Below are 14,728 nucleotides of genomic sequence, written 5' to 3'. Positions count from 1 at the left end.
TCCCCCGTCCCTGGGATTCTCCAGGCAAGAACACTGGAGTGGGTTGCCATTTCCTTCTCCAATGCATGAAAGTGAAAAGTGAAAGTGAAGTTGCTCAGTTGTGTCTGACTCTTCTCGACCCCATGGACTGCAGCCTACCAGGCTCCCCCGTCCCTGGGATTCTCCAGGCAAGAGTACTGGAGTGGGATGCCATCGCCTTCTCCTATGATGTTTAGTCTGAGACACACAAAAAAGCTAGGGAAAGAAACCAACTTTCATCAAGAGATAAAACCATATTCAGAGATGACTCAGATATTGGAACACACACACAAAAAGATGTTAATAACTGTGATTAATAAAATAAAAATGTAAAAGTTGACAACATGCATAAAGAAATGGGGACTTTCAGAGATATAAGTTTAAAAATAGATTAGTAGAAATGCTAGGAAAAGTACAATATCAGAAGTTAAGTTCATTAGCAGTGCTTTGACAAGTTCATTAGCAGACTAGAATTGAATTAAAAAAATATATGAATTTGTCAACACATTAGTAGAAATGTTCCAAACAGAAACACCAAAAGAAAAAAAAAAAAAGATGAGGGGTGGAGAAGTAGGGAGAATAGAGCCTCCAAGAGCTATGAAACATACTAGCAGTATAACATGCAAGTAACTGGAGTTCCAAAAGCAGAAGAAAGAGAAATGAGGTAGAAGAAGGTAAAGGAAAATGGCCAAGGACTTTTGAAAATTAATGAAATGTAGATCCAGTAATCCCAGAGAATCTCAGCAGTATAAATAACATTTATGTTAAAAATGTAAAAGCACACCTAAATACATGATAGTTACATTGTTTCAAATCAAATATAAACAGAAAATCATGAGAGCAGAGGAAAAAGAAAAATCATATACCAAGGAACAAATAGAGTTTTGCTAGATTTCTCATCAGAAACTATACAAGCCTGAAGACAATGGAAATGACATCTTTAGAATGCTAAACAAAAATTATCAACTCAGAATTCCATATACAGCAATAATATCTACCAGAAAATGAAAGTAAAGATTTTTCCAGAAAAACAAAGCTGATCATAAAGGAAAAACTTCAAAAAATGAAGATCGTGGCATCCAGTCCCATCACTTCATGATAAATAGATGGGGAAACAATAGAAATTGTGACAGACTTTATTTTCTTGGGCTCCAAAATCACTGTGGACGGTGATTGCAGTCATGAAATTAAAGATGCTTGCTCCTTAGAAGAAAGGTAATGACAAACCTAAAAGCAGAGACATTACTTTGCCAACAAAGGTCCATCTAGTCAAAGCTATATCCGTATGGTATACGGATGTGAGAGCTGGACAATAAAAAAGGCTGAGTGCCAAGGAATTGATGCCTTCAAACTGTGTTGCTGGAGAAGACTTGAGAGTCCCTTGGCAAGCAAGATCAAACCAGTCAATCTTAAAGGAAATCAACCCTAAATATTCATTGGAAGGACTGATACTGAAGTTGAAGCTCCAATACTTTCACCACCTGATGAGAAGAGCCGACCCATTGGAAAAGACCCTGATGCTGGGAAAGATTCAAGGCAGGAGGAGAAGGGGATGACAGAGGATGAGATGGTTGGATGGCATCACTGACTCAACGGACATGAGTTTGAGCAAACTCCAGGAGATGGTCAAGGACAGGGAAGCCTGACGTGCTGCTGTCCATGGTATCGCAAAGAGCTGGACACAACTGAGTGACTGAACAACAACAAAGATTTTTTAAGACAGAAGAAACAAGATAGAGATGAGATCTACACAAAGAAAAAAGTGAGGGAAATTGTAAAAATTAAATATAAAAGAATTTTTCTTATTTTTAATCAATTTAAAAGTTAATTTACTGTCAAAAGTAGAGAATCTTAAAAGCAGCAAAAGAGAAATGACTTTTCATGTACAAAAGATCCTCAAAAAAATATCAGCAGAATTTTCATCAGAAATTTTACAGGCCAAAAAGCAGTGGGCCAATATATTTAAAGTGCTAAAAGAAAATACCTGTCAATGGAGAATCCTTTATCTGACAAAACTGTAATTCAGGAGTGTGAGAGAAATTAAGACATTCACAGATAAACAAAGCTGAGGAAGTTGATTATCACTAGACCTGCCCTGCAAGAAATGTTTAAGAGAGTCCTGGAGGGTGAAATGAAAGGACATTAGATAGTCAAAGCTGGTATAAAGAAACAAATATCTCTATGAAGGAATCTGGGTGATGGCAGGCATCTGATTGAAGACAACAGCATCTAAGAAAATAGAAACCCTACCATTTGGATGATTCGGTGTACATACCATGGATTCATGGCTGTGGTTTTTCCATAGACTCTTAGTCATTTCCTATTTAGGACTGTTGCAAAATAATTCATATATGTAAGCAATATGTAAAGTCTCAAAGGATGCCAGAGAGGTTATACATTTAAAATATGATCTAGGGGAGAAAAAAGCATTTATAGGAATCACTCTCACGGGTCACATTTAATTTTAAAATAAAAGCAACGATGTGGAAACATTAGGCCTGTGCATGTGTGCTCAATCACTTTGTTGTATCCGATTCTTTTGTGACCCCATGGACTGTAGGCCACCAGGCCCCTTTATCCATGGGATTTCCCAGGCATGAATATTGGACTGAGAGGCCATTTCCTCCTCCAGGGGATCTTCTCCATCCAGGGATTGAGCCCATGTTTGTTGCATCTCTTGCATCTGCTGCATTGGAAGGCAGATTCTTTACAACTGCACAACCTAGGAATCCCAATATTGGTCCAGTTTGTTTTAAAATTTGTTTTAAAATTTGTTTTAAAATTTAATATTTCTGACTTATAAATGTATTTTCTTGAGTTTGAAAATGTTTCAAATAAATGAGGGAAACATGATGTTCTCATAGACCTTATTTATTCTTTGCCAAAGTGTCAAGGGCATTCATGGCAGCATAGCTGTATTTCCATAGCTACTCACTCATATGAATTAAAGGGCTTAAAAATTATACTTCAAAACATTGTTTGCTATTTCTTAATAAAATTTTTAACATTCTACTTACTTCAATTTTTAAATGAGTTTTTTGAAGAGAGGTTCTATACTGACTGAAGAGTTGTGTTCTGTAGGCAAAAGTTAACTGACACATACCTAATGTCTGTAAGACTAAAAATTGTTTGGAGAGTTGTAAATCTGTATGAAGTAGTTGGATTAACGAGTTTCAAATTATATAACTCAGGCAACATAACTTTTCTTTAAAATTAACATCAATCTTTTCCCTTTGGGCTTCCCTGGTGGCTCAAGATGGTAAAGAATCTGCCTGCAGTGTAGGAGACCTCGGTTCAATACCTGGGTCGGGAAGATCCCCTGGAGACAGGAATGGCAACCCGCTCCAGTATTCTTGCCTGGAGAATCCCATGGACCGAGGAATCTGGCAGGCTACAGTCCATGGGTTGCAAAGAGTCAGACATGATTGGGCGAATAACACTTTTCCCTTTAGGAGTCTACAGTATAAAACAACAATTTTCAATGTGTTTGTTGCCCATGGACCCCTGTAAGAGGTGGTCCTGAGACCCCTTCAGTTACCAAAGGGTCAAAACTATTTTCATAATAATACTAAGATGTTATTTGCCTTTTATACTGTGTTGATATTTACACTGATAGTACAGAAGCAATGGTGGTGAGACTGCTGGCACAAATCAAGGCAGAGGAACCTGACTGCTGCAATAACCATTGCATTCTTCATAGCGATGCATTCATAGTATTGGAAACAAAATATGACCTTCACTTAAGAATGTTCTTAATAAAGGAGTAAAAATTAATTTTATTTAACTTCAACTTTAATATATTAATATGAATTCACATTTGAATACATATCAATGTTAATTAAAAATAAAATTACATAAACTGACAATTCAGTAAATCATATTTGAAAATATTATATCTATTGTATCTGTATGTAGGAAATACTATTTTTGTGTGTGCTTTTCATCATTTCTGCCCATTTGGTGATGATGTATTAGTAGATTGAACTCAGTCATGGTGGGTTTGCCTACACCACAGAAATCAGTAAATGGTACCCCTGAAGAAATATTTTCCCCAGATGTTAAACATTTACAAGCACATCACTGGATATAACTGACTCACTGGAAAAGACCCTGATGCTGGGAAAGATTGAAGGCAGGAGGAGAAGGGGATGACAGAGGATGAGATAGTTGGATGGCATCACCGACTCAATGGACATGAGTGTGAGCAAGCTCTGGGAGTTGGTGATGGACAGGGAAGCCTGGTGTGCTGCAGTCCATGAGGTCACAAAGAGTCATACAGGACTGAGCAACTGAACTAAACTGAACTGAAACAAAAGTTCAGTGGCATATGTGATTTTATGTGTCAACTTGATTGGGCTAAAGGATACCCAGACAGCTGGTAAAACAATATTTCTGGGTGTGTCTGTGAGAGCATTTCTGAAAGAGATTAGCATTTGAATCAATAGACTGAATAAAGAAAATCTGCCCTCACCAATGTGGGCATCTGCTGAGGGCCCAAACAGAAGAAAAAAGGTGAAAGAAGGGCAAATTCTTATTGTCTCTTTCTGAGCTAGGATGGCAGGCATAGTAGCTTCTGGGTCTCAGGCATTTCAGACTCTGGGACTTAATGCCAGCAGTCTCCAAGTTCTCAAGCCTTTGGCATCATACTGGGAGTTATACCATTGACTCCCATAGTATTCAGGCCTTTGGACTGGGACTAAATTGTACCTCTGACTTTCCTGGTTCTCTAGTTTGCAGAAGGCAGCTTGTGGGAATTCTCATCCTTTATAACCAATAATTGAGCCAATTTCTATACTCAGTCTCAGTTCAGTCACTCAGTCGTGTCTGACTCTTTGCGACCCCATGAACTGCAGCACACCAGGCCTCCCTGTCTATCACCATCTCCCGGAGTCCACCCAAACCCATGTCCATTGAGTTGGTGATGCCATCCAGCCATCTCATCCTCTGTCGTCCCCTTCTCCTCCTGCCCTCAATCTTTCCCAGCATGAGGGTCTTTTCCAATGAGTCAGCTCTTTGCACCAGGTGGCCAAAGTATTGGAGTTTCAGCTTCAACATCAGTCCTTCCAATGAATACCCAGGACTGATCTCCTTTAGGATGGACTGGTTGGATCTCCTTGCAGTCCAAGGGACTCTCAAAAGTCTTCTCCAACACCACAGTTCAAAAGCATCAATTCTTCGGTGCTCAGCTTTCTTTATAGTCCAATTCTCACATCCATACATGACCACTGCAGAAACCATAGCCTTAACTAGATGGACCTTTGTTGACAAAGTAATGTCTCTGCTTTTTAATAAGCTATCTAGGTTGGTCATAACTTTCCTTCCAAGGAGTAAGCATCTTTTAATTTCATGGCTGCAATAACCATCTGCAGCGACTTTGAAGCCCAGAAAAATAAAGTCAGCCACTGTTTTCACTGTTTCCCCATCTATTTGTCATGAAGTGATGGGACCAGATGCCATGATCTTAGTTTTCTGAATGTTGAGCTTTAAGCCAACTTTTTCACTCTCCTCTTTCACTTTCATCAAGAGTCTCTTTAGTTCTTCACTTTCTGCCATAAGGGTGGTGTCATCTGCATATCTGAGGTTATTGATATTTCTCCCGGCAATCTTGATTCCAGCCTGTGCTTCTTCCATCCCAGCGTTTCTTATGATGTACTCTGCATATAAGTTAAATAAGCAGGGTGACAATATACAGCCTTGACATACTCCTTTTCCTATTTGGAACCAGTCTGTTGTTCCATGTCCAGTTCTAACTGTTGCTTCCTGACCTGCATACAGATTTCACAACAGGCAGGTCTGTGGTCTGGTATTCCCATCTCTTTCAGAATTTTCCAGTTTATTGTGATCCACACAGTCAAAAGGCGTTGGCATAGTCAATAAAACAGAAATAGATGTTTTTCTGGAACTCTCTTGCTTTTTCGATGATCCAGCAGATGTTGGCAATTTGATCTCTGGTTCCTCTGCCTTTTCTAAAATCAGCTTGAACATCTGGAAGTTCACGGTTCACATATTGATGAAGCCTGGCTTGGAGAATTTTAAGCATCATTTTACTAGCATGTGAGATGAGTGCATATATAACTATTTATCTATTAGAAAAGACATAAGTTTCTCTTTTTCTGGAGAACCCTAATTCTGAGTCCTAACTAATATTTAAGTATATTAGGCAGTCCTGAAACCTAAAGGTTTTTTTTTTTTTTTTTTAAACCTAAAGGTTTAAGAACTCTTGATCTAACATAATCATTGCAGCATTAGTCTTTAGCAGTTGGTCCCTTCCCTAGTCTATTTGAGAATGTAAGGATACGCTATTCATAGACCCGTCATCAAATCATCTTGCCTTGCCTCTTTTCAGGAACCCAGTTATACTACTACTGCTACTGCTAAATAGTAAACATTTATTGTGTGATATATGCCTGACTCTGGTAAGTATTTCATAATCATCTCATTTATTCCTTACAACAAGCCTACAAGATAGGAACATTTATAATTTTCATTTTATAGATGTGAAAACTGAAGCTGTGAGACATTGACTGATTTGCCCAAGTTTAAAGCCAGGTCTAAACAATTCTAAAATGAACCCCTTATTCATTTCAGTTAATCATTTCCTCACTCACTCACTCTTTGGTACTTGAGATTTTTGTAGATATTTAATTAGTTGTGTGAAAATGTCCCATTTGTTTTACAGAACACTTCTTAAGAGTTGGGATGGTGTGCTATAATTTTTTTAGTCCCTTCAGTGTTACTGCAATGTGCTTAGTTGCTTAGTAGTGTTTGACTCTTTGCAACCCCCTGGACTGCAGCCTACCAGGCTTCTCTGTCTGTGGGATTCTCCTGGCAGGAACACTGGATTGGGTAGCCGTTCCCTTCTCCAGGGGATCTTCCCGACCCAGTAATTCAACTGGGGTCTCCTGTATTGCAGGAGGATTCTTTACCAGCTGAGGTACCAAAGAAGCCCATTTTATATATATTATTGCAATACTTATGCACTTTGAGGTGTTCAGTTAATCATTAAAGACTGAGTTCTCAGTACTTGACAAAGTGTCTATTATATCAGAGATTTTAAACTAGCATACTATTCATTTAGTGAATACCTAATAAGCATTTATGATGTAAAAAATCCTGTGCTAGACGCAGAAGGCAGATACAGTTTCTGCTAATGGAGCTTATGTTCCAAAAGAAGAGATAAACATTTAACAAAGAAATTGTTTAATGTGTGATGACCATTATTTTGCAGGAAATAATGTGTACCTAAGAGTCACTTAATCTGGGAGATGGTGAGAAGAAGCCACTCAAAGAAGTGAAACAAAAAATGAACTGATCAGCTCAAGGAGTAAAAGAAGAGTGTTTCAAGGAGAGAGAATGAAAAAATACTATATTTATTCAACCAATGTATTATGAAGAAGGTACTTGGTAGTTATTTGTTGAGTGTGGATTTGGCTAGCACACATGAAAAAGTGGTCTTGCCCTTCATTAAGAGACCAAGCAATTTTAAGTGCTTTGACTTATCATGTAATACACTAAAAAAAAAAAAAGCAGAATAGAAAGATTAAGTAAATCAAGTTAAAATAATAAATATGAAAGGAATAAACTGGCTTCATAGAATGCCCATATGACATGCAGAAGACAAGAGAGTGGAGGCGAGGTCCTAGATGGCTATCTCTAGAATATGCAACCCTCCACAATACACAAGTGTAAAGAAGTCACATAGCTTGATGAGAAAGAGTCTCCCAGGGAGAGGAGACTCAACACATGTCCCTTCAGGAGTCCTATAATGTGTCTTATTCCTGGATCTATAAATTATTCAGCCAAATCTTTCATTCATATTAACCAGTCTTTCCTATGTCTGTCAACTCAATTAAAATGTGTGTAAGGAAAGGAAATGAGCTTGGTTATCTTGAAGGCTGAGATGAATAAAGCAGGAGAGAAAGGCTAGGGCTGCACTTACTTCAGGAATCAGAAGACAGGTTGTTAACTGCTGGTTATATAAAACCTATTAATAACTTAGTTTTGACTCTTGGTTGAATATACTTTCCTAAACAGCATGCTTAGAACTCTAAAGTAGTAAACGCAGAAAATATCTTAATTGTTAAAAAAAGCTTCTAATAAAGATTAAGCAGAGTTCATTGAGCAGGACACACCTGGGACAATTTAAAGATGTATAGGAGGTCTATAGACTTTCTCACAATATCTTCTCTAAGTGCAAATTATCCAATTTATTATATCAGTGATGGTGAAGTGACTTTGTTCATCTTGGTGATGTTCTTAACTAGGAATATTGATGAGGGTAGGCTTTAGTGATACAGTCCTTGAAAGTACCTATGAAGCATATCAGAGATGTCTTTTTGATGTGTAACTTGAGTTCTAGTGGCCTCTTTGTGCCAGTATATTCTCATTAAATACAGTTGTCTCCTGAAGGACTTTTAGAGTACTCTCCAAAAGAGGGGCCTGCCACATTCCCTAAGATACATGATAAGAACATTCTTAAAATGAAGGGCTAGAAAAGTCTCCATCACAAAGCTTGCTTAAAGGCCTGAGATTTATTCTTAGATTCCAGGTGAAAAAATAAACCACATCAGTGCCTGACATATGGTTGGTGCTTAGTATTTGTTGAATCAGTGAAGAATGAGAGGAATTTTCTGAATGAATAGGAATTTTCTCTTTGATTTCAGATTCCTCATGCTCTTGGCTGTAAGTGCCTCAGGATAAGAAAGTCACCATTGCTCCTCATATGACTTCTTCATATATTGGAAATGCTCAGTAACAATTCATACAGAAACAGTAGCTGAGTTCCTATGGCATGAATGTTTTTTCTCCTCTACAAAATGCCACAGAGCAGCTCCTAGAAAGACCATGCCTAGGAGACAACTCTTGTCACCTCCCAGGCAAGGAAGCCTGGCCTCTTCAGCTCTCCTCTTCTCCCATGTGCTAGGGCTACTGCTTGGCCCTGCCCCTCTTTGGGCAAAATTACTGCTTGAGGATGCTCAGAAAGAACTGAAAACTAGTATCAAGACAGGAGCATAAGTTGGCAAGTATCTGTATCCCTCAGGCATCTCTGATGCCTCTGAGAAGCCTGTACCAGAACATCCACTCTGCACTTAAAACCCTCTCAAGAAACAATCTGCCATCCTTGTTCCCCATCCCAAATTTCATCCAGCAGGAGGTAAGGAGACACCTGCAGCTTCACAGATAGAAGAGGCCTTCAGATCCCAACCTCTTCCATCCTCAAAGATAGAACTATCCATAGGGACCCAGGGAGAGCAAAAACTGGAGCTGAGTTGGGAAATATACATCAAGTGCTGCTGTACCTCCCAAGTTTCAAGGAGACAAGAAGCTGAAACAAAAGTCATCAGGCCTGGTCTCAGTTTTCCTAAAGTCAGATCGGTCTCTCCATGGGTCTAGTGCTAATCAGGAGTGCTAACATTCCCATGAGGAAAAGTTCAAGAAAGCTCAAAAAAAGACAAAAGTTCCAGTTCCTGGAGACAGCCTCCTCTGACATCAGATCTAGGAGTTAATTAACATGAAGGATGACTACTAATACCAACATGGAGACAAATGGCCTGAAATCTAGCTGATGTCATATTGGCTTCCTTGGGACACCAGAGCAAGGCCCAAGTAGTTCACAGAGCAGTGGTCCCTCTGGTTTCATCATAGGTGGGACACCAGTTCCCATCTGCTGTGGCTGCATTCTGCAGGCAGCCCCTAGTCAAGAGATGGGCACCAAAGTATGCAGAGGTATCTCTGCACTTCCAGAGGAACACCCCTGACTCATTATTTCTGAGAACCAGGGGTTTCAGAAGAAAAATATTTTCTTAGAGTATTGGATATTTGGTACATTCTGGATCCTTCTGGGATTTTTGCTGATGTAGAGGAATATAGCCGATAAAGACCCAGACCTCTGTAGGCAAGTATACAAAGATATTTTCATACAAAGTCCAGATCTCATAATTTAGGCTTCTTCATCCCCTCTGGAATCCTAATTCCTAAGGATTTTATTTGATGCCTGTATTTAAATATAACTCACAGAGACCAGATACTTGAGAGGCCTGCAAATTATCAGGGGGAAATTTCAGCTGTCGATACAGTCAGCTGGGTGCCTTAACCCTGAACAGCTGCAGTTGATAATCAGCAACATTCCCCTGTTCACTGACCTCAAATAAAATCTTTGGGAGAGCCTGCAGAATAAGCCCTGCAAGCCCTGGCTCACCTTGGCCCTGGAAGGGCTGCCCTCTATGTTCCAAGTTTCAAGAAGTACAAGAGAAACAAAAGCCAGCATGCCTTGTCTTGGTTTTTCTAAAGCTGCAATCCCTTGAACCCACTATACCCCTTCTCTGCTTATTTTTCCCTAGGCATTTTGCCATCTACCATATTAAGGTTGATCCTTGAACAGTGTGGGAATTATGGGGAGGGACCCTCTGCAATCCTAAACCCCAGAATAAATCACAGTTGGTTCTCCCTATACCTGTTTCTTCCTTATAGGTGGTTCTGTATTCACAGGTTGAACCAACCACAGGCCAAACAGTGTAATATTTATTATTTTTTAAAAAAAATTAGTGTACAAGTGTATATAGTGTATAAGTGCAACACACACCTGTGTTGTTGAAGGGCCAACTGTTTTTCTCTCTCTTTGCTTTGTTATTTTCAAAAGGTCAGTAACTTTTCTTTCTTGACTGCAGCTATATGTACAGGTCCAAGAAAAGTACACAGTAATTAAAGGCGATTACAATTCTAAATGGGTAGTGAACAGAGGCCTTACTGAACCTCAAAGGGTTATGTAAGGATTAGGGTGAGGATGCATATAGTGGGCTCAGTGCCTGGTGCACAGTAAGACTCAACAATTCAAATAATACTCATCGTCGAGACAGTGCCTGAAATCACAGGAACTGGCTACTTCCCCTCTTTCCTTGGCGGCTTAAGGAGAGAATGATGTTTCCTGGGCTGTTACCGGAGCGCGTCACTGACTCCTGTTCCAGGAACCGAACCCTCAGCCTCTGCCTAAGAGCCAATTTAAGCTCCACTTCTTAAAAGGAATTTCCTAGTATTCACGGTTCTCTCTCTCAGTCATGTCCTTAGAAACACCTCTGACATACAGACGCCAGGTTCTATCCCGAGTTTCATTAGTAAGTCACTGTCTTTGGGCGAGTCACTTTAACCTGATTCTCATTTTTCATCAGTAAAGGGAAAAGGTCATATTAGACAACCTACTTTCCGGCTGTAATATTTTATGACTCCACGAGCAAAACTCATATCCCCACTCCCTTCTTACGTCTCATTCAACAATCCTAATGGCAGCTGATTTCTGCTGTGCAGTGTCTCTGCAAAAACCCAAGCCGTAATCTAAATCAGGCACGGTCAACCTAGCGGAGGAATTAGAAGAAATCGCCCGACCCACCTCACTTTGGAAACACCTGACCCTAAACAGAACGCCCGCCCTCCCAGCATTTCCGGCTCTTCCACAGATTTTCTTCCGGAACACTTGCTCGCGTTTGACTCCGCCCTTGCCCCGCTTTTCAGAGTCCATTGGCTATTTCTTTGAGGAAGCGGAGCATTTGCCGACATCGATTGGTCTCTTGCATTGTTGATGGGTTAGTTACAAACAAGGCGTGCCTGGTCTCCCTGGTAACGTCCTGCCGACCGTCTTGATTGGTCCATATCCTAATCCTATCTTCCGTCCCAACTGCGAGTGGCTGAGTCCCTTGGCGGGGCGCGGCGGTGGTAGGTGTCGCGTACGGGATTCCTGAGCTGACGTGGCTTAAATTTGGGAGGGGGCAGCTGGAGCCTCCGGCGACAGCCTCTTCCAGGTGAGTGGGGGACATTCCCCAACTCTTCGCCTTTTTGAGTCTTGTAACGGTCACCCCCGCCACAGGCCCCGCGGGGCTGCCGAAGCAGCTACACTCAGTCCTCTCCCCGTCCCGCCTCTCCTGATTCAGCCCAGGATCTGGCCCTTCTATCCGCCTCCCTTCACCTACCAGGCCTAGTTGTAATCGTCCACACGCCTGCTGGCCCCGACGATGGCTTCGGGGTCGCCCTATGCGGCCTCTAGACACATATCCACTGTCTGTCCCCTTCCCAGGAAGTTTCTCCTCCGGGAGCGATGGAGAAAGGCGTTCCGGACAGTCCTCTCCTCACGGCCTTGTTCCCTGAGCGGCCTTCTCAGGCTGACCTGCGTACGCAGCAGCCGGCGTCGGAGAGAACCTGCCCCGGCCCTGCGCTTCGGCCCTAAACAAACTTAGTTTCGGGAAGGAGAGGCGGGACCCAAACAAATCGAAAGTCTTGACAGCAGAGATCGCAGAAACGTTGGGGATAATAATGCCAAAGAGGGCCTATAGAACGATCCCGCTAATGAGTTGCTGGAGAGATTCAGAGAAGGGGACTAATCGTGCGATCCCATCAACACTAAAATCCCAGGAATCAGAGGTGGGCAGGCTGTAAGAGGAAAGGGAATCCTGAAGAGAGTTGGGGGTGTGTGTGTCGGGGCGGGGTGGGGGGGGGGGGTGGGGGCTTGATCTGGATTTGCTGGTGTGGATTGTGTTTATTCTGCATAACAGGAGTGACGTATAGGAGTGTGAAAGGCAGGATGAGCCGATGGACAACTGAGGAATTTTTGTCTGACTTAAAGAGTCCAGTTGGTCTGTAGGGAGAAGACAATTTAAGAGGGCCAGAGATATTTAAAAATCACTGGATAAGTACTTTCACTTTTGGAAATAGTTGGAAGTTTTCTGAGCTTTTAAAGATCTCAATATATACACACTGCTATTTTTAAAATGGATACCCACCAAGGATCTACTGTATTATAGCACAGGGAACTCTGTTTAATGTTATGTTGCAGCCTGGATGGAAGGGGAGTTTGGGGGAGAATGGATACATGTATATGTATAGGTAAGTCCCTCTCCCTGCACTTGAAACGGTCACATTATTAATCAGGTATATTCCAATAGAAAATGAAGTTTTTAAAAAAAGAATCTCACAGTTCTGAACAAGCTGGCAGTGAAGAACTCCATACAGATAGTCTGGAGGCCTTTTCAAAAGAATGAAGGAATTAAATTGGGATGGTCAGAATGATTATGAATGGTCAGAATCAGGAAATGTTCTTTGGGGAAGTGGCAGGATATGGTCATGGATTGATACCGGAAAAAACTGAAGAGAATTCAAAAACTTCAGACGTTGTACACTGTTACACAGCTTTTAATTTTTATCCTTTGACCATGAAAGGATCATTTATGCTTTCCTCTTAACCATGTTAAATTTGTTGGACTATATCAGTAGTTTCCAAACATTTTTGACTGTTTGCTCTATTAGTAAAACATATTTGAGCAACCATCCTCTAAATACTGTATGCTGCTGCTGCTGCTGCTGCTGCTAAGTCGCTTCAGTAGTGTCTGACTCTGTGTGACCCCATAGACGGCAGCCCACCAGGCTCCCCCGTCCCTGGGATTCTCCAGGCAAGAACACTGGAGTGGGTTGCCATTGCCCTCTCCAATGCAGGAAAGTGAAAGTGAAGTCGCTGAGTCTTGTCCGACTCTTAGCGACCCCATGGACTGCGGCCCACCAGGCTCCTCCATCCACGGGATTTTCCAGGCAAGAGTACTGGAGTGGGGTGCCACTGCCTTCTCCAAATACTGTATACTTAATTATAAATAGTATATTAATAGCACTGTAAATATATTATTTATAAACTATACAAAAACATAATAAAAAGGAAGAAAAATTCCTTCTCATTTTCTGGGACACTCCCAACCCAATCTAGAGATTACATAAAGGTGTTTCCTTACTTTTTGCAAAGTGTTTGCATCCCTAAGGACTTCCAGATGGGGAGAATCCTTTTTTATTTTTTGAGGACCTCCATTCCTCTGAGATGCAGCCTTTCTTAAAATTAATCATCTTTAGGATGCAGTTCTTTTTTTTTTTCTTCTGTTTGAATCTTAAAAGTGTCTTTCTTTCCTCTTTGTATTATTGGATTAAATAGAGATGCTGATTTTATTCTTGTTGATAAAAAATAAATAATTCATAAACTTCTCTAGCTTAACAACTATTAGAAATTAATTATTTGGGACACATCTCCCCACTGATCATTACATACCGGCCTATTGTTAGGAACCACTATTTGAAAAGATATTAGGATCTGTAATACTCCATTTTTAATTCAGCTAATAAAAAATCAGCAATACGTGCTTTTGGTAAAAGTAAATTCACTACAAAAGGATATCAAAACACACATCTCTTTCTGTGCTATATACTGATCCTTTTCCCCATTCTCTACTTCCCAGAAGTACGCACTGTAAATAATTTCTTTATTGTTAAGAAATTTTCTAATCATATTCAAGCACGTTTGTATTAAACATCTCTCTCCTTTTCTCTCTCACACAAGTTGAATAATAATGTAACTGTTACTTTCACTGTTACTGTTACTGTTACTCACTTTTTTTGTCTCTTTTAATATTAAAAGGTGGTTTTTCCTTATCCATAAGTATAAAAGTACTCTGTTTTCTTAAAAGGCTGTTCAGCTTTGCCTTGTAGAAATATCAAGATGTATTTAGCCTGTCCCCTACTGATGGACATGGAGACTTTTCAGTCATTAGCCATCCCAAATACCGCTGTAGTGAAGAGCGTGTACATATATCCTTTGTGCCGTCGCATGAACCCATCTATGGTATAAGTAATAAGGAATTTTCTGGGGCCCTACCACTCTGAGTCATTTCACTTTACTACTGTTGGAAAA

At 40.6% G+C, this 14,728-nt stretch overlaps 1 protein-coding gene across 11 annotated transcripts in view; it reads left to right on the top strand.

Annotated features, from left to right (window-relative positions):
• Positions 1-11,662: 11,662 nt before the first annotated feature.
• Positions 11,663-14,728, top strand: part of GOLGB1 (golgin B1) — a 76,363-nt gene continuing 73,297 nt past the window's right edge. For 9 of the 11 annotated variants that reach the window (XM_070796794.1, XM_019953178.2, XM_019953099.2 and 6 more), the window contains exon 1: positions 11,663-11,810. The gene's annotated coding sequence lies outside the window, so the exon portion shown is untranslated. Of the gene's footprint in view, positions 11,811-11,853; positions 12,427-14,728 lie in introns of those variants that run through there. The other 2 variants (XM_070796612.1, XM_070796460.1) reach the window with 2 other exon arrangements.

This window comes from Bos indicus, chromosome 1, assembly GCF_029378745.1.
Source record: "Bos indicus isolate NIAB-ARS_2022 breed Sahiwal x Tharparkar chromosome 1, NIAB-ARS_B.indTharparkar_mat_pri_1.0, whole genome shotgun sequence".
Taxonomy (NCBI): Eukaryota; Metazoa; Chordata; class Mammalia; order Artiodactyla; family Bovidae; genus Bos; species Bos indicus.
This window is presented reverse-complemented; position numbering and strand designations above follow the sequence as displayed.